This window comes from Anopheles funestus, chromosome 3RL (assembly GCF_943734845.2).
Source record: "Anopheles funestus chromosome 3RL, idAnoFuneDA-416_04, whole genome shotgun sequence".
NCBI classification, from domain to species: Eukaryota; Metazoa; Arthropoda; class Insecta; order Diptera; family Culicidae; genus Anopheles; species Anopheles funestus.
Genome location: NC_064599.1, coordinates 38785356 through 38806733, shown reverse-complemented (window position 1 = coordinate 38806733; position 21378 = coordinate 38785356). Strand labels below are relative to the sequence as shown.

The 21378-nt window shown below is 39.5% G+C and overlaps 1 protein-coding gene across 1 annotated transcript in view; it reads right to left on the bottom strand.

Annotated features, from left to right (window-relative positions):
• LOC125771099 (LON peptidase N-terminal domain and RING finger protein 1) overlaps window positions 1–4517 on the bottom strand; it is a 55290-nt gene extending 50773 nt beyond the window's left edge. Inside the window, exon 1 of the mRNA XM_049441344.1 lies at window positions 4083–4517. The gene's annotated coding sequence lies outside the window, so the exon portion shown is untranslated. The remainder of the gene's footprint in view (window positions 1–4082) is intronic.
• Between the last annotated feature and the right edge of the window lie 16861 nt (window positions 4518–21378).

Below are 21378 nucleotides of genomic sequence, written 5' to 3'. Positions count from 1 at the left end.
CCTTCACGTGCCAGTAATCACACGCACCTTGGCGGGAGGTTTCCCGTTCTTATCATCGCACGCATAAATCTAGGACTGCGTGTTGTCAGGTCGTTTCCTTGCCACGTCACGGAACCCCTTCCAATTGGGTGGGATTGGGGTGTGCGTGTGTGTGGGTAGCCCGTTTTCTCCGTGCCGTACGCTGGCGCGAAAAATCAACACCGGTCTGCTAATGACTGGAAGAGTGCGGACACTTCCAACATTCTGTTTCTCGCTCTCGGGTTGTCCACATTTTCTTTTCCAAAATTTCGGGATAACGAAGGCAGCATGTATGAGTGCCGCTTCCAGGCATACGCACACACACATATATGCCTGCTCCTGGACGGTGGGTGGCCGAATGGCGAGAGTAGGCTTAGAATCTCCCGGAGAGAACCCCCGCCGGGTGCGCTATGCTGCCACAAACAGAGTCGCAATCGGCGGAAAACTGTTGCATAATCAGTCGGTTTCGGTTTAGCGTGTGCCAGCATAACACTCCCCCACCCAGGGGATACCGGGAATACACCCCACCCGGTTCCACTTATTCTGAGCGCAACAAAGTTGGATAGCATATGGGGTAAAGGAACAACTGTTGTGTAACGATAATAGAGTGTGTAGGATGGGGAATGAAAAAAAAAACATCACGATAATGAACTGTAAAAATGTGTCCTACGTTCTTTGAAAGAAAAAATGAACCGTCTTTGCTGCTTGCTTACGGGCTAGTTTTTTAATAACTTCACACAATTATGATAAGTTTTTCGTTGGCTTGGGTGGTGCTTGGAATGCTGACACAAAAAATGAAAGATCATAAATACACCCGAAGCACTAGCAAAGATGATTCATATCCGGGCGCACGAGTACACCGAGCACGCTGGAAAAAGGGTCTCCCATTCATGCCCAATCGTGGGGTGAAGTACGTGCCCTGCCTGGCTGTCACGTCGTGCCGATGACCGAGCGGAAAACCCCGACCCTAGCTTGTGTTCGCGCTTGTTATGTAAACAGCGAGCGAGTTGCATCAGAATGAGATGCGCTAGAACGAAAAAAAAAACATGAACGCACAGTGCATTCGGCCCCTGCTCCGGTGCTGGCATTAATTCGATGCCAATAGACTGCGATGATACATCAGCCTTACTATCTAACTAATGATTCATCTGGAACAAGTACGTGGTAATTTTTAGGTGTGTTTTTTTAATGAAAAGACCGAATAGAGAATTGAAAGTAATCTTCTATCAATCAAACCGATTTCAGTGTGTTTTAATATAAAAAATATTTAAAAAAAGCATGAAACCATTGCCACAGTAAGTGATCAAATGAGCAATTATCACTGCTCCAGTGTTTTGTCCGCGACAGGGCGACAAATATTGGAACCAATTTACGATTACATAACACCGGCAAAGGTCGATTTTGTACCGGGCATGGTGTAGATTATGTCATCGACAGCTGTTTCGATGTGGAGAACCGCGGGACAAGATGTGTGTGTGGGACGTGGCACGGAAACACGGAATCCAGAATCGGTTCAAGCCGGCTTTACATTTAGGATCCTTTCGCTCTCTTCCTCACCCTCACCCATTTCCATTGGTGTGTGTATGATGAGGTTTTCCACCGATCAGAGTTAGAGTGAAAATTGATTCACATGATTTCCCGACCATATATCCGTCGGCAGGACAACTGGTTACTCATATCCCCGAGAAAAATATAAAAGAATCATCAAGATCAATGAGCTCATGCTGATACACCGGGAAATTGGGGATGATTTGTTAGTCGTTGTGCTGCTACCCTTCCGAGAAACATAGCGGCGAGTGTTGTGCGATTACTGTTGTGAACGAATGAAATGAGCGGTGAGTGCAATCGGAGAAACACTCACGCGCGCGCGAGAGAGAGATTTGCTTATGGGGGAGGATTTTTAAATACGAAATGTACTAAACAATGCGTTTATGCCGTGAGCCGTGTAAGGTTGAAGCAAAAATTGAGCCAAAATTGATTTACTGCACTGGAAAAAATCATTAAGTTCATATGAGAAAACACTACACGAATGATGTTGTTTTGCTTTTGATTATTCAAATTAAACACCAACTCCCGCGATAAAATCGTATTTTGACTTGTGTCTCACCAACATCAAAGAATGTTAATCGATTCTGTTATTTGCGGCCCTTACGCAAGAGCATACTGTTCAGACATGAGGTTAAAGTGTACAAGTCTACAAAATTATGTTTTGATGGAAATTTTCATATAAATCGTAAAGTAAAAATTTTTTAACATAAAAAATTATGTTGAAATTAATTGTTTACAAATTAGTTGGTTTTTAAACAAAACCGTTTGGATTCCTCTTTAGATGTTTTAAAACAGGCATGAGCATCCTGGGGTCTGCGGGCATGCGGCCCTTGAGGAGGTTTTATGCGGCCCGCGAATCTAGAATCAATGATTCAAGTTAATACCTGCATTATATAAAATCTTATTTAGAATTAAAATTCCAAAAACACAGCCCGTTATACAATTCCCTAAAAATAAGCAAAAAAATCCTAGTTTACTTTTCAAGTAAAACAGCTTTACTACATCCATTATTACATCAATGCATCCTGCTTTTGCAAAACTGTGAATGACAGTTACTTTTCGAACAGCCTAACAAGTGATCCTCTCCTTTATTTACTTCTCTCTACGAGCATTGAGCTCTACGCTCACGCTTCGTATCAGTCTCTCCATCAACGAACGTGTAGTGATCTCGTAACCACAAATCGTCAGAACGCTACTGGAACTTTTTTTTTTTTTCGTTTGGCCCCCAAAAACCCATCCATCCACCGTACAGCACCGTGGTCGATCTAACTGGCAACACGCGCATATTATCTCTCTCGCGTACACCGAACCGAATCGACGGTTTCGGGATGTGGATCGTACTACCCCTTGGTGGAAAATGAACTGAGTTACCCATCGCACGTAATCCTTTTCACGAACGGTGGTTTGGTAATCCCGCAAGAAAACACACAAGCCGGGAGGGCACAAAAAAAAATTACACTACGAGCACGCGTTAGGTAATCACAGTTGAGGGAAAGAGGCGTACGGACGAGTGGTTTAGTGCAGCGTATGTAACGGATGGCCGGGGAAGGCAGGGTAGGCAGGAGACGAAATAACAGATCTTACGCACAACAAAGCGTTCACAGTACGCACCCGTTTGATCCCTTGTTTACCCTATCGAACTGAATGCGGGGCAAATGTTCTGTAACCGTTTGGAAACCGAACACGTCACATTATAATGGTTCCAGCAGGATCCGGGACACACGTTGACCGAATGGACAACGCTTGTAACACTCGTACTGAATAGGCAAAGGCAAGCTTTACATCACAAGTCGGAAATATCTCGATGAGCAAAAACGGAGGAAAGAATACTAAGAATCACGTAAATAAATTCATCGTCTTCACGTAATGATGACACAAATGGCGCCTTGTTCCACAACTGCCCCTCTTTTAATAAAAAACACACACATACACACACATACACATATTCCTCAAATTCCCTTCATCCCCTTACCCTCCCTCTCCAATGGAACTGTGTACGTTCCAGCGAACCGATTCTATTGCTCGTCTCGCTTTTCAGTGCCGTTCTCGTTCTCGTTACGTCGTAACGGTTGCTCTCACGTCTCGGTGTCGGCGGAAGTAGGCAACCAGCTGTTATATCATCAATGGTGGAGCCGGTGACGACGATGTTGCTGCTGCGACAACACCACTAACATCCGAACCCCTTTTTTGCTGGAACGAAAATCTTTCACACCGCCACCACCGCTTCCCTCACACACATCCGAAACGCCCCGCGATGGAGCCGAGAATCGAGAATGAATTGATTCGGTAATCACTCCCGCATCGTTTTGTAGGGCCTCGCGAAGGAACCGTTGCGTTTTCAAACTGCGCTGCGAACGGCAGCAGAGGACACTTACATCACTTGTATCGACAAACGCACCGAAAAAAAAAGTATAAATGACCCCACGTTTTATTCACCTATATTATTTATTTAGCTGCGTGTTTGCCCTCATTGCAGGCGCTATTTGACACCATTTTTATTTTTGCAGCGCACTTACTTTCTGATTTTTTTGTCGCTTTTTTCGGGGAGACCAACTGATTACAAAACACGCGACACAAACACTCACATGCGCCTCACTATCCACGCGTCTCGCATTTGCTTCGCTTTATAATTTGTTTTGTTTTTCACAATTATTTGTTTTAATTTTTTTTGTGTTTTTCACGTTTCACTCCTGTCTTTTACTGACACTTGCACTATTTCCGATAAGAGTTTTCCGCGAAACCGCACCAGAAGCTCCAGAACTAGATGCTCCTTGCAGATTGTGTTACGGGCACACGAACACACGGCTGTTACGTATCGGTGTTTGCGCGCTCTTCGAGGTCGGTGTCAGCGGTGACGCGGCTCCTCATGCCAAAACAGTGGCGCTCGAACGAACGTAACAAACGAGTAAAGCGCTCGTCGTGCGCCTCCACCTCGTACAACGGACACGTTGAAAATGAGATGTTCATCGGAGCGAACGAGAGCGCACGGTTGGTGTTGAGAGTGCCCACCCAGCAGCTCTCACGATTCATTTCTCGGCCGCGCGTTGCGTTTCTTGCCGGGAGAGCGCAGCGCGTGTGTTACACGATTATGCTCTTTATGTAATGCACACACCGTTCACGCAACATAGGTGGCGCGGATTCGGTTTCGTCTCCCAGTGCATCTTCCGCCCTTCCAAACCCCACCGGTACATGATTTGCCGATGTTTGCACACTTCTATCTCATTCGTGCTCACTATATGCTCACAGTGAAACCGGCCTCGCCGACGCGGTTTTGCTCCATTCACCTTCGCGTGAGCTGCAAGCAATTGAACGATTTTTTTTTGTGGGTTGTTTGTTCATCATTCACCACCCATTGCAAGCTGCTCATTTCATTGTTCGCATCGTTTTCTGCAACCCCACGGTATCTAGGTCAGTATTACAAGCTGTCTGCGCTGCTTTTTTCGGCAGGGCAGGTTCCACCACCGAAAGTCGCCCGATTTGTGGTTCGGCTTGGGTCTCGTGCATCACCTACCTAGCGAGGTCTTGATAGTGGCGTTGCGAAAGCACCCGAAATTCTCCCTCCAGTAAAACACACAAAAACTGATTGCCGGATAAAATGGTTTGAGTGGCAAATTTTGGGTCACTGGCAGCATTGGATGGTGTTTGTGCGTTACAATGCGGCAACGGTGGCAGAGGTTAACCATTCCAGCCGGGTCGCGTGCTATAGTCGGCAAGCGACCTGGGAGTTGGCAGTTTGAAGCAACCATAAATTGTTTAATGTTTGACAATGGTAAGGTAAAGCGCGAAAGCATATCTGTTGGAGTGTTTTCCAAGGAAGAAAGTGAAACGGTAATGTTTTAAATCTGAGTTGTGGAGGGAGGTTTCTACCCTTGAGCTCAAATCAATTGTTAATGTGGTGGTCTAGAATAAACATTTGATTGTTTTAACAATGAATCTAGCGCGTTGAGTATTTTTTTAGTGTGAGTTAAAAGTTAGTTAGAATATTGCATTGTGGTTATGAAATTTTGATGAGTTGGAAGAAATTTTTTTTTAAACATACCTTAGTGCTATTATTTGGTTTACCGAACGTAGAACAAACTGCTGACCAATCAGCAATTGAATTTGTATAAAGCCGAGACGCACTGGATTCGCTTAAATGAATCGATTTTAAAATGTTAAAAAAATATTTTACACACACGGTGCGGTCAATACGAGAAACTATTTTGGACAAAAATTGTGTATGGTAAGAGAATTGAAAGTAAATATTTATCAAGAGCAGTAAGATAAAATCTATATTTGTCAACAAAATGCATAACAACATAAACATAAAAAGTATGAAACAAATACAAGTCAACAAGTTGGAAACAGGTGCAGAATATAATGAATAGATACGGAGGAATTCGGATATTCAACTCCATCTGATTCAGCCAAGGAGCTCACTGTGCTCCTCTACGTCTCGTGCGAACGGTTGGCAGAACGTCTTCCTGGTGGGCCATAAGTCCAGCATCCTCATCACGTGCCCCATCCATCGTATCCTTCCGGCTTTGACCACCGTAAGGATATCTGCACCGCCAAACAGCTCAGCTAGCTCGTAGTTCATTCTCCTTCTCTACACGCCCTGCTCGCACACACCGCCAAAGATAGTCCTTAGCACCCTTCTTTCGAAAATAGCGAGTGCATTGGCATCCTCCATTAGCAAAGTCCAAGACTGATACCCGTAGAGGACTTCTGAACGTATCAGTGTGCGATATATTGTGCATTTTTAGTGTTGCTGGAGTCTACTGGATCGCAGGATTTTGTAGAGCCCGTAGTAGGCACGAATTCCCTGAGCAATACGCCTTCGGATTTCCATGTATTCAACTAAAATAGAGGAAGTTATTGTAAGTAAACAATAAATATTTAACCTAAACAGAAGTCATGGTTCTTGATGACATTATAAAAATTGCGATGAATTTCTAATATTTCATTAATTACAATAAACTAGCTAAACATGATCACTGGCTTAGCTATCGGCAAATATGTTTATGTTCGATTGTACAGAGATTATGTAGAGCTAGTTCAAAAATAAATACATTTTTCGTTTGGAATGTTAAAAAAATAGTTAAACTATTTTTTAATTACAAATTTCATATTTACATATTTTTTTAATTTATCATAACTATCTCATATTGTCTAACTTTCATTTGACTTCTATTTTTGTAGTAAAAAAGGCTTTTTACAGAAAAAAGAAAAGTTGTGACTGCAATGCACGCATGAATTGTCCCTCTAATCAGCGGCCCTATCAAACCGGCACCATGGTTGTCTTAAATGTTGTGGAAAAACAAGATAAAGATACGGGGTTCAGCATTTACTCTGCTGGACAAACGCTTGGCGAGGAAAAGAAAATATCACAACTTTCCACAAGTCCTTTTGTCAGCCACCCTGGCCCATCCTGATGGTGTCAGCTTCAGCTCTAATTGGCCAATGAAGCGAAAAGGATCATTGATAACAAACTCTCCAATGCACGCGGTAGGTTTCCATTGCTATGGTAGCAACGTTATTTTACTTTTTACTCACTATTTACGATGGATGTTTTTGAACAAGAACCAACAAAACGAGAATGTTAACGACTATCGTATCTCGAACGTTCTTCCATGGAGACAAAGACTTCTTCGCAACGAAAGGAAACATGATTCTAATGAGCGCTAATGATGTGTCCGATTTCTAATGAGTGCTTGAAAAATATGCTCATTGTGTTGGTTTGCTGAGACGTTGATTACGCTGTTTTATGGTTTGCTTCGAGCTTTGAGCTTTCGTAGTGAATTATTTCCAGTCAGCATTCTTTTTAACTTGATTAAAACCAGCACGCATCTAGAGAAATTTCTTTTGCTGCCTCAATATTAATGAAACAAAGGATAACTGAACGACAAAGAGACCGGCTCATACTTTAAAGTACACTTTATGCGAAATGAACTGCTCGACGACGCTAACGATAAGCACACAGTAAAATAATTACACATTCTTTATTACGCTGACGAGCTGCATGCACGCTGGTAGGACGCAACAACAACGCGACACCTATACCATTGCCATCCTTTTCCGTACGTCCGACAAGCCGGAAGTAAAATTCAACCCAACCGGAACAATAACCGCAGTACCGTAATCGGTCGATGTGCTCGAATTGGTCTGGATCCGGTTTTATGACCATCGCAGTAAAGGAAGTACCACCAAGTCGCATCATCATCGTCTGGTTAGCGTACCGGGAAACTCTCCGGCTCGTTTCCATCTGGGGCCCGTCCATTTTATGGTTATGAATGCGTTCCACTTCCGGTTCCGCGTCTGTCGCTTTACGCATGAAGCACATTTAATTCCTCGCAGTGTGAAAAAGGGAAAATACGACAATACCGGCTGGGAAGGACGCAACACACGGTAAGAACCATCGACCGAGAAAAGGACATAAAATGTCCGAACGGTACGGTATGCTATAGGTGCCAGCATACTCTCTAATGGCTCACCGGAAGAATGTGAAGATGAAAGCCTTTTAACGCTTCTGTGTTCGAACAGGTGTGTGTGTGTGTGTGTGGGTATCGTAAGTATTCGCTATGCTTTTAGTACACGAAGCACGAGATGACGAAGAAGAAGATGGAACGAAACAGGGAGCAATATAAACAAAAAAAGGGACGTTAAATTGGCTAAGAAAACAGCCGACGAAAGGTGTCACTTTTGGGAAACGACAGATGTCACTATCACCACCGGACGGTAACGAAGAAACAAGGATGTGAACATGCAGTGTGAAGTGAGCTCACCATCATTCCCCGACCTCCCGACGAGGAAATGCTGGGATGTATGAATTTTTAACGCCACTAGTCAGCACAACAAAAGGCAGACAAAAAGGGGGTAAAAAGGCAAAACAAATGTGTTAACAGACTGTAGAGTAGAATGTGGGGTAAGGTATGGTAAGGACATGCTTTAACATTTTACACCTTTAAACATAGCACCGTCTGCTTTATTCTTTTAATTGGTCTTGACAGCATTCTCGTTATGAAGGCTTTCGTAAGTGTGGTTAAGACTACATAGCAGACACGTGTGTTTTCTTAAGATCATTATGTATTTGAGCATTTTTATGTTTTTTTCTGTAAGCAAATATTTATTCGGAAAAGTTATTAAATACTTAATTGGTTATTTTTCAAGAATAAGTGAACATTCTGTGAAAATAGGATAGACTATTTTTTTCATGAGTAGTCTGAAAGCTACAGAAACTGTACTTTAAACTAAAAGTACTTTACTATAGTTAAAAGATAAGATTTATGAAACTAGGCAAAGTAACTAATTTTTCAGGGAGAAGAACGGGAAAGAACTAATGGAAACAATTTAAAGAGTACATCGGAGACGAACACAACAGGGGGACAAAGGACGATACTTAAATGTTATTTTATAAAATGTTGTTCTACACTGTATTTTGTGTTCCTTCCTCTTGTGTTTTGTTTTCCATTCTCGCTGAAATTGAAAAAAATTTAAAATGTAAAAAATTAAAGAGATATCACAGCAATTACATGCGATCATTAAAATTATAAAAATGTAAACAATAATTATTTTTTATTCAACCCACCAAAAAAAAGAAATTAATCCAAAATTCGAAAGGCAATATCTTGTAACCATTATAGCATAATAGCTTAATAGCGGAATTTAACAAAATTTTAAAACTAAAACTTGTTGGTTAACTGAAAAAAGAAATTTATTATTTATTTAAGGAAATCAACCATAAAAGTACCAACGCATACGTATCTATAATTAAAAAGTGAGTGAAATTAAAAAAAATATTAATAAATCAAGTTCAATGGTATCTAAAAAACTAAATTCGGTTGAATGAATTACTGATTGACACGTTCGGCGCATAATTTACAATTCAAACTTCATCTTCGTCTTTGCAAGACACAATGATTATAATTCAGGAATTTTAAATGATATGCCACCAGGAGAACTTTTATTTTTACTTATTTTTATTCCGGACCAACATCCAATCGAATATTTTGACAAATTATCGTAATTTTTCCACTCTGTTCATGTTTAATATATTTTTTATAGATAATCAATTACCTACAGTATCTACCTAGTGTTTTGATTTTTAAGTCAAATCTAACCCATTTACTCTTGAAAATATTCTCCTAAGAGCTATAACCAGCAAATTGCTGCCATCCATAAATATTTAGAACAACGCAGAATACATTCAAAATGAGGTGTGATTTGTGTTAGCTTCCATGATATATTTGTGTACATGCTAGTATATTTGTTTCATGCTAGTGGAACTTGGCTTCTGTTAGGTATTCACATTGGAATGCATGCGGCACTACCGCCAGACACCGGGATCGCTTACACGGCACGTTATGGCTTTAATTTATAACCCACTCATTAATTTGCAAACAAAATCTGCACTTAAATGTGGCTCAGCCCCAAGCGACGTGTAAGCAACGGTAATGGTGCTGTGCAGGTTGGAATTCAAAACGTTTCCCCCAAATGTATTTAACTACTCCGTCTACATTCGCTCAAGAGATAGAGAGAGAGAGATATGCACGATGTAATGTGCTATAATCCTTCTCGGTTGGGCTTAGCTACACAGCCAGGATCTCGATATTATAGAACGCTACAAAATCCGCAAACGTTTGAAACGTATGAGAAGATGTTTGCGTTTACGTTAAATATAGTGTAACTATCCAACAGGGGAATGTTTGCGCATAGTGACACGCGGACGATGCATGCCCGTCACGTAGATCGTATTCTTCACGTTAGTGGTGCTGTTTGCTACCAGGGGCAGCAATACGATACGATAGTTTAGTGTGGTTATTCTTCGGTTCGTTTACTTCCCCATGCTGGGGCAGATGGGTAAACTTCGATCGAACAGAAGTATGATAGTGCCTGGGAGCTGCGAAGATGGAAAACATGAACCATGCCAAACGTGACACGATACTCACGTACGCAGCAAACATGACAGACGACAAACTTCTTGGCGTCGATGGGAAGCAATACCGATGGCCGAAAGTGTTTCGTTGTTCGATCTTACCGGTTTCTGCTTCTTTCGTGCGCAAAACGTACAATTTGCTGGTGAAGCAAATATTTAGATTACTTGTATCGCTTCGTTAAATTACAAGTAACCATTAATCCGTGCACTGCTGCAAGATCTTGATGGTGTGCGCAAAAATATACAATCGTTTGAGATTTGTGTAGAAAGAGAACCCGTAAGCTTACACTGCATCAGCATAGCAAAATACAAAGGGAAATTTATCTTTGCGAAATAAATTGAACGTATCCAGGCGTTCGCTGTCATACTCACTAGCGTAGCGAAGGAAAGTCCTACGCTCTTGTGGAGATAGTGAAATTCTTCTTCAATCAACGTTAAGTGGAGTATGCAAACGACAAAAGGAATGGAAATGAGAAGCAAACATTCCAACGATTGGTGCTAGAATGCTGCCATGAGCACCGCAATGTGGAAGGATCGATATTAGATTAATGTAATAAAAAGCGTAGCGAGGGTAAGATGCATAAAATCAATGTACATAAATCTTCTCTTTACGATTTAAAGATAAATACGAATATCATAAGTATTTTTATTTTTAATTTTAAACATCGCAAACTTCCTATTTTCCGATATAGTGAAAGTTTTTAGCTTTAAAGCCATTTTACTCTCATGTTTAATTTCACAATTATCAAAACATAGTTAGCAATAGTTAAAGGAAAATAATCCGTATCCAATTTTCTCAACTCATCTTCAAGCTGGTGTCATCTCTTCATCTTGATGTACACAATGCACTACGATGAAAAATATCTGCATATACTTTGCACCGCTGTCGGTTGTCGGTTCTATGCAATTCGGTTAACATGAGACAATACTCCGACCGAACGAAAGAACCCACGGGAATGGTTGGTCGTCCCATGCCACACACCGCCTGATAGCATGACCGAACCGATGCCGGGAAAGCAATGCACACACTGTCTAGCGAAGCAACCGTCTCAAGATAAATGCGTTCAACGTTGTGAAATCTACATAATTGAAAATTCTTGAGACAACTTTGCGTACGGGCATTTGAGGATACCCCGTCTCAACACTCGTCTACACCGCGCGTGTGTGCAGGGTGCATAGAAATAATCGACTGGCATGATAGTATAATAACGAGCAACATGTTGCAATGAGGTTTCTGGCAAGGGAAACCATACTGCAGAATTAAACTGCTGCAATCTTACCGGGAAGATTTTCGAGTATTTGGTGTGATTAAGAGCGACTTTGTTCGGTAAACATCTGCAATGGATGGAAGCTAATCTTCAGACACTGATTTGATGTTATGGGTATACGCTTTGGTTTGTGATATAATGCAAATAGCGGGAAATAAGAAAGAAAAAAATTGTTTCTTTAATAATGTAACAATTTCCGGTTTGCTGATTTTACTGAGCATACAAACGGATAGCTTAAAGTATGCAACTTCCTGCAGGTCTCATCCTTTGATATGAGATGTAAATTAAGGTCATAGCCTTAGTGCTTTAGCAACTCCTTCTTACGATTCTAGCTCATACGGGTAACGGGTTTGCTGGGGATACTTTATTTGCTTTCTTTACGCCCAATGGCTACATCATTACTGTTTGCATTGCTGAGTCAACTCATGCTCGGCAAAACATGAATGCCATAATTTCTATTTTTATGCTTTCTCTTTTGCTTCATTTTACTGGCCCCAATTTTTTATGCGCTCAGTAGTGCCGGTCGCTTTGAAAGTACCCTTGAAAAGCATCCTTTCATAGTGCCGACACCTCCTTTGGCGCTTTGCCTTTATTTTTTATTTTCCTTCTCCAAACGGTGGCCATTGAACCGGAACGACGGGGAACTATGGATGCAATTCGAATCGTTTTGATACCCTCGAGGGGTTTCTGGAGTAATCAAAGTTGATTCAAAGCGAACGGAACTGGTAAACTTCACTGTTGGGGCTCACATGGAATCGCCCGGAAGGACGGTTTCTTTGCCATACTTCCTGCACGTTGGTAAGACAGTACGAGGTGCACCGCGTAACAGAGGTGGAGTTCTTTCATCCCTACGGTAAGCTTGTTCGTGCTTTTGAAAAGTGACCCACAGCTTCTAACGACAAGTGAGCGTGAAACAAAATTCGTTCCCTTTTGCCACGGTAATGGAAGATGAGGCGAAGAAACGAAACGGAAGCGGAAAACTATCAGAACATGCACTTGATGGTTGAATAGTGCCGTACCGAAATACAGATAGAAGGCAAAGAAAAGGAAGACCAATTCCCTTCGGGCTATTCGGGGTATGTTTGAAGAAGCTGCGCTTGAAGTGTGATCGAAATGGGAAGGTTTTTAGAAAAAAGAGATGTGAGAAACAATTGCAATATTATATGGCTGTTACGATTACGCTCATACGAAGATGCATCGTCTCGGTGAATTACGCTTTTTTGAGATATATTGCTAGTGGGATTTTTTTAATAGCATGGCTTTAGAATTATTTTAATTGCATCGTGTTTCCACGGTAGATGAAGTCGATGAAAATGAAAGAAGGTTAAGTTGATCGGTGCTACGGGCTATGTGTTCAGTTTCATTGTTTTGTTTAAAGGGATAATGCTTTTTGGGATTTTTGTGTATTATATCTTACGTATTGGATTTGAAAGAATTTGAAGGAATACATATTGAAGTTAATGGAATATATTTTTATTTTAAACCCACAAAAATGGTTCAGCTATTTTGGTTGGCCGTGTTTTTTATTTATATTATGAATTCATTTACATATTTTAAACACAAACAAGGTTGTGACAAAAATGGTTGATTGAGGAACACGCCTTTCGACGGAAGTGTCCGAAAAGGAAGCTGTGACGTGTTATGAAAAACCATCGATTTTCATTATTTTTCAAATTTGTTGAAAAAGCATACTTGAATATAGAAATTTTCAGTTTTCAATTCATAACAATAGATAGACATTTAAAGCTAAAAAGTTACTAAAGAGAATCAATATGAGCTGAACTGAGTTCTGCAACCAGTGAGGCGAGAAACATTGTAAATGATGACATAATTCAAATTATCAGCAGCGATGTGTACAATCAGTCTCACAGTGCTTTTAGAGTGTACTCGGCAATATCCCTTATTTGTATTACTTTTGTTAAAATTGACGAGATTATTGAAAGTGTACATTTAATTGAAAGTTTCTATTTTTAATTTTTTTAACGACATATGAGGAAGTCACCAATATATTATGTCACTAGTTAAGAATGGATATTTCCAGCATTAGTTTTCTTTTACGATAACAGGAAAGAAGGTAAAAAAATCATATTTTTTTGATACGTAATAGTTAAATCATTCCTTAGGAGAACTATATTTGAAAATTATTTCAAGCCAATCGCTTCTCCGATAAATTTTGAGTATCGATTTGCAAAACATTGTTTGAGTAAAAAAGCGTTGAGAGTTAGCTGTTTAAACCTATAATGATGATTATGATTAGATGCCGACCACAAACCCTACATAGCATTGAGGTAATCGAGTTGTCTAGTGATATATGAATATTTCAGGCTGAATGAATATATTTTTTTTCTTGCCTAAGGATTTTTCTTAATTCTCTACACTTATAAATCTTCTCTATTCTTACAAATTTATTTATTTTACATTTGAAATGATCTGGAAAATATTGAAATATATGAAGTATTTTAAAAAAATAATACAATTTCCTGAAGACCAAAAGACCCATAACTGCACTGATAATGACTTCACTAGAAAACTTTTACTGATCTTTGAAATAAATAAATTACACTCATTTTATCACTCTTGTTACGATTGTTTTTTTTTAATGTTTCATAAAGTAAAGTTTTTGTTACCTATTATTCATAATGTTAGTAAATAAAAATATCTTTTTTATTAACGTAAAGAGGTCGTAAGTTATTAACTATTTATCAGATAATTATTTGTCATACCCACTTCATTAGGCAACTATTTACATAGATATCATAAGTTATTACCAGGTTGTAGTTGAATCAGTAAGTTTTAGCTAGCTAAAAATGCTAATAAAAGTGAAATTATCGATAAATAGAAATTGATAGTTGATTTCTTCCACATTTTTTTCCACAAGGTTAGGAAAAGAAACAGTATGAAACATTTAATTTAAATCATAAATTAAGTGGAACAATAGCATGCTTTAGTATTAAAGGCACTACAAACACAATCATGTTTGTTCTATTGTTTTTTATTCCGTAGACTTTATAGCAGGATGCGATGTGTATCACAATAAATACAATTGTTAACATTTTACCCCTCAATTGCTGCAATAAATGTTTATAAATCTAACTCTAATGTACCTCGTTTTGGGTGCCGCGATTTGGGTTTTGGTATATTAAATTGATAACGAAAACCTTTCCGATCATCTGCAAATAAAGGCATTTAACTTCACGGGAATATGGTAATGAATTTGGAAAAGCCCTGCCTGTGTGTATTTTCACCAAATTTTAGTTATTTGCTGCAATTTAGTTCACGTATAGCTACAATTGTGCAAGAATTCTCCACTCCTATTGAGTGGGTGAGGCAAATGTTGCATTTCACTTGTGATCGATTTAGTATTGGTTGACAAATACGGGGCAACCATTCACTGCCTATTAAATTTCATATGATGTATGCACCTATTTGAAGCACTTCTGTGACATGCCCTACCCTTTGGGTGGTATCATGTGGATTTTTTGGGTGGGTTACCTTTTGACATGTTACAATGCAACCAGCGCAGTTGCGTTATCTATTCGGAACAGATTTAACTTTACCAAACAATATCTACGACGTTGAATCGACCCTTCACGTTAATAGACACGTTTTGAAAGATTTGTTTACATACACACAGGCGTTTCCAACGTCCATCACATTATTGTCCTTAAATTGATCTAACTCATTTGGAAATGTTTACCTTCCCAGACATTCTTGACACGGTCGCACCTATTTTAACAGCCCAACACACACTTGTACGTTTCCAAATTGGGTAAGTACCCGAGCCAAAAATCAACAGTTATAACTCACAAACGCCAACTCGCTCTTTTGGATGTTGTAACCTCTGGCACGGTCGCTTATCTTATCAGCCGATCGCGTATGAAGCGATACAAGCCACCGAGCCGACAACACCCAACAGCAGCAAAAGCGGCACCCTTTCAAAGGTGTATAAATGGCTTAAAAATAAAACCATAACTGCGTTGTTGAAGTATTCCGGCAATCTCAACCTTAGCGCACAATTCATTGATGAGCACCGCTTGCCTGGCGGCGGGGGGGCAGAACATTTAGTGGGAACGGGAAAAACACACGCTTACGCTTAACTTGTCTGACGCGAACGACAGAACATTTTGACAGGAACAAGCAGCATGAACGATAGCCAATGGCGATCCAGTGAAGAATATTTTTCAATAACGTTAACTTAGTTAACTTGATAAATGGACAGGTAATATTGTTTTTAATATACTAAAAAATTGTGATGAGCAACTGTAGGGAAATTTAAAGCAATTTACAGTTTTCATCACGAATTTAAAAAACAAATGGGAGATCAGATACCAATACTAACTCTAGTCAGACCACTAACGAGAAATGGTTAGTAGCGTTTGTATGCTGTCATACAGCAAATGTGACAGGACCACCCGTGCGCTGCTGCATTTATCTTAACACCATCTGCAAAATGTGTCAGTGCCGTGTGAACGCTTCCGGAGCGGTTTTAGGTTTTTGTACTCTGAAAATATTATCCTCTGGCCAAACGTGTGAAATAGGTCGGAAAAACAACATACACACACACACAAAACAATTTTGTCGCAAAGCGAAGGTCGTAGTACGTCAGATGTTGAAAAGTAATTAACCTACTTTTCCGAAATGTCGTGCAGAGTTTTTCAGAGAGGAAAAAGAAACAGAGAGGAAGGTATTGTGTTGCTTCAAAACACGTTTCAGTAAACTGAGTTGTATGTTACAAATGCATTTAATGAGTAAAATGCTTTAGTCACACAAAACACAAAACGTGTTCGTGGTGTAAAGCTCTTTTCGCTTATCACTTTTCAATTCCATTAGATTCTAATTGAAGCGTTTCCGTGTTAGATACGACGGCGAAAATGCATCATTAATTTTCCTTTTTAGTCAGTGACTCTTATCTGTAAGTTCTGTCACCAACTTAATTACGATCGTATCATCGTATCATTTCGCATCAACTGCTTCGCACCAACAAACGCGCAATCGGAAGGTTAAACCAAATGGAAAGCACAGCAAAAACCCGTAACGAAGTAACTGAACAGCATTTGGCGAGAGTACCAGGGTTCATTCTAGAGTCAATTGAAAGTGACAAAAGACGACGTTTCCTTCCCTTTTGCCGGGCGCACAACGACGTTATACCGATTTGCGCTCAGCTTGTTGCGAATTTACGCATCGGCGTCGACGGTGCTAGATATACTTGAAAGCCGTTTTGCCAAACGATGAGCTCATTTGCATGTGACAATCTTGATTTATAAGACGATACGCGGAAATGGTAGACAACATTTACTACAGGAGCCAGGCAACGAAGTCTTGGCAATTTGGGTGGATTGCGATTGCATGGCGAAGAAGTCTGTACTTGATGCAATGAAATGGAAAATATATGACGTGTACTAGCTTGAATTGGATTGAAAAATTGACTTAATTTATTAAGTAAGTTGAAGAAAAAAACAATTTATTTTATTTGTCACAAACATGCTGTAAAACTTTAGATTGAGCTATAAATTTGATGAAAACACTATATTCTACAATCCATTAAATAAAATTGCCTAGCAACAATTGTTTTTTAATTCATTATTTTTACAATCATCAAAGCGCTAATTAGTTCGAACGATTAAAGAATAAACATGTACGTTGATTACGTTTGAAATATTCTCGCTCTATTTGTGCAATGGGATCTCACTAACTCATTCAACTAACCGCAGCAGAACAACACAACAGTTGAGGTGTGATTTATGTTACCTCGGTCACTCATGTCATGATTGCTGTCGTTGTGTTGCTATTAATCAAAACCACCACCAGACCGTCCATTTTGATGTGGTCAAACGCAATGCGTCACAGATGGCGCCAAAGGACCCTTTCATACGGCTCGAATGTTGCTACTCATGGTGCATTGGTACGATTCTGACAAATGACCACTTCAAAGAGCCTGCCAAAGGCAGTATCATTATGTATCTCGGGTGGTGGGATACGTTAAGAGCAATTGAACTTTACCGTGGGCTGATGCGTTGCAGATTTATGTTTCAGCGAAGGAAAAATCAAAGGATTCAACCATCCATCAGGTGAAACTGGGTTAAATTTAATGAAAGATCACTGTTTAAATATTATAAGCTTTTGTGTCTGTTGAACAGAAAGTTTTGCTTCATTTGTTTGTTTATTTAAAATTGATTAGATATTTATATTTCAAAATGTACCATGGCTTAAGTGAGCATTTCTTCATTATATTTTGCCTTTACGAACGGTTGATTTTATTTCTTGGCGCTCATTGTTGTATTTTTATAATATGTTTTATATAAATGAACAAGAAGTTAAATAATTAAATACTCTCCAGTTCGTTATCAAGATTCTTTGGATTGTTTCGTTCCAACAATTCATATTTGCACATTCTCGATGCAGAACACACCGTACAGTGCATGCAAATGTGCAATCTCTCCTTGTTGCTTTGTGCGCAAAAGCCACACAAAAAAGGTCCATTTAACAAATTGAATTCCGTGCCATACCGGTGGTTGTATGCGGTGTGCTACTATTTCCTCTACCTTATTGGCTTGATGCACATGGCATCAAGTTCCCTGTTTCGAATAGGGTAAACATAAAAACTATACAACGGCAAAAAATACACAGATAGCAAACATTTAATTTCCACTTCCACTTCCAGCATAGATCCCAAAATGGCAGAAAAAAAATGGAAGTAAGAGAATTTGAAAATGTTTCCAAAGCTATGTCCACCAGCGATCCAAGTTTTTTCCTCTAAGATATGTTCCAGTTTTAGCCATGATTTTTTTTTTAAAAAAAGCTTCAACTTGACTAAAGTATTAAGAAGAATACTAGCACAGACAAAATAAACTGAATACAACAACTTTGCGGGAGCATTATCGCCACACGCCGTAGCACCTGCAGCCACAATCACTCCATACCGTCCAGCCTTCTAGCGCCTTTCCATCCCAGTGCAAAAGAAGCTGGAAAATGATGTGCTTTGTGTTTTCCTTTTTTTTAGTACGAAAGTTAGGGATTTTATTTCAGCATCGTTTGTTCCGTGCAAACTTTTGTATACGTATTTTGCTTGCACGAGTTTGGTGGCAGGTTTTATATTGTTTCGTGCAGGCCATCCTTCCCCGGAAGCGTTCGTATTGCTTTTTTGTTTCGGTCTAATCTGTTCGAACATTATTCATTGTGTCTTGCTTTCATTAATTTTTTATTGCAAATCTTTCTTCGGAACATGGTACCATTGAGTGTGTCGAGCTGGACGGAGCGCGCGGTACTGCGCACTGCAGCATGTATTTTATATTCCATTTTTCCCTACTTTCAATTAATTATACGTGGCGTGGCTCCGAGGTGTTTCGTTTTTTGTTATGTTTTTGTTTCTGTTTGACGCTTGTCGGTTGGCGGTAAAGTTTAAAATCATTTCCTCGTTAGCAATATGCAGTTTTGGGGTAGTAGAACGTTTGAGCTGGGTTGTTTTATGCCTGTAGTAGAATTTTTCCTAAACAAAAAAAGTTTTTATTTCTTCTATAACGATTACTGAAAACTTCGAAAGCCTAAAAGGAATCTGATATAAAAGTTAGGGTTTGTAATTATTTCAAGTAGACAGCTTGAGGCATTTAGTTAAAAATATCAAACCAATTAATGATGGATGAATGATGAATTGAATAGGTAAAAATGTTACTAAATAATTGTATATCACATATAAATACAAAGAAAGAAAGTAAAATAGCAAACAAATGTGAATTAAAAAGTATTTAAATTATATTAATTGATTGGAATGGTATTAAAATAATAATATTTCATTTAGCATACGTTCATGTAATTTAAATTAATAACTCGAAACATTAGAAAATCGGAGAAAACAGAAAAAGTGTAACGAATGTCATGCATGGACAAAACTTTTTTGAACAATGCCACGATATGAAGAATGTATTTTTTTTATCAATTATTACTTATATGAAATTTGAAACAAATGTTTTATTAACGTGAGAGGATAGATTTGTTTTTCACTAACATGGTACAGTACTAGGTAGTAACTAGGTACAGCAAGAAATGTGTCCATTGAACAAACAGTTTTTTGTTTGTTAAACATTAAGCCATTTTTTAAGCCTCATATTTTTGACAGCAAACATTAACTATGGCTGCTTATCAAAACAATGCGTTCCCTATAGCATGCTCATTAAAGTACACAGCTGAAATTCTGCAAACCGGTTTCGGCTGAACACGAACATTAAACAGATCCGTTTGTTGGTTTTCTAGTGATGATGTCTCGAAATTGGTTGCTACGAAAATAACCGAAACGTCGCTTAACAACATACCCTAGGGCATGCAAATCGTTGGGTCTCATAAATAAATGCCAATTATTCTAGCGTTCGGTGTCTTATTCTGCGGGATATGTTTTTGCCTACCCGATAAACGTGCTCGACTGTTCCTTTCGTTCATTAGCATTCTTTTCCGACACCCCGATTCCCGGTCCCGATTGCCCCCCCCCCAGCCCTTACACGCGCGGTCGAAGGTTATGCAATCACGTTTCAGTTTTGCCTCTGCTATCATATAAATAAATCCACGAATAATGTTATTCGATTGCTCTCGTTTGCTTATCCGAACTACACAAAATGCACACAAAACGGCCAAAAAGAAAACCATCCACAACTAGAACAACGCAGAACTTTAGAGACGGCCGGTTCATGAATATGCCATGCCCACCCGTTTCGGTTACCGTTTTTCTGCGTCTGATTGACCGCACCAAGCAAATGTGGTGTGATTTTACAAACTGCGTAGCAGGATTCGGTTTCGCCAATTTTTCACCCCATGCCCGCTCCCATGCAGGAAGTCACGGCTAAGAAGTCCGGCTATTTTTGTGCCAGTTTTGCATTGTGCTGGTCGTGGTTACACTGATGTCGCGGATAAAAGATCAGCCTTCGGGTCGCATTGTCTATTTTAATTTGTCAGGAAAATCAAACATGTCCACGCTTAATATGCTCATCAAGTTGCCAATTTTGCTGGTGCGAATCGCGATACTTCTACTACGCAACAACCAGCGCTATGATCGGACGGATCTCAAGAATAGACCGAGCCGGTTTGGATGGGCCTGGCAGAGATAAAACGAGAGCCGGTTGGTTTTAGACAAACAATGACGTTACGATGATGAAAACAATGAAATTTTAGCGAATGGTTGCGTAAGCCATGTCGGACGATTGGTATATAGAAATGGTGTGATATGGGATATTTTCGTCCATTGCATGTTACTATGAGACCATAGGATGGAATGGAGGTTGCTGCCAGCGTTACGATTTGTTACTCACAGGGGAAGGGTGGTTCAAATATGTGTTATGTAACATAAAATAAAATACTTCTAAAATTCTAAATGTTTGTTGCATACCTGAAAAAAATTAACACATGATCGATAGTGTGAATGGGTAGGATGCAAAGCAAAGTATTGTTCGGCTCTTTTCTTTCGTAAAAAAAACTCCAGAAACTCGAAAAAAAAAACAATAGAACCTCCATCCGGTATAGTAAAAAAAAGATCACTTTGTAAGAACATGTGTCGACTCTAAAAGACACCCAAGCGAAATTGGTCAATTTCTGTCAAAATTCTGTCAAAAATGGTTCGTGCGTATATCCCTTCGTTGTGGTCCTGCA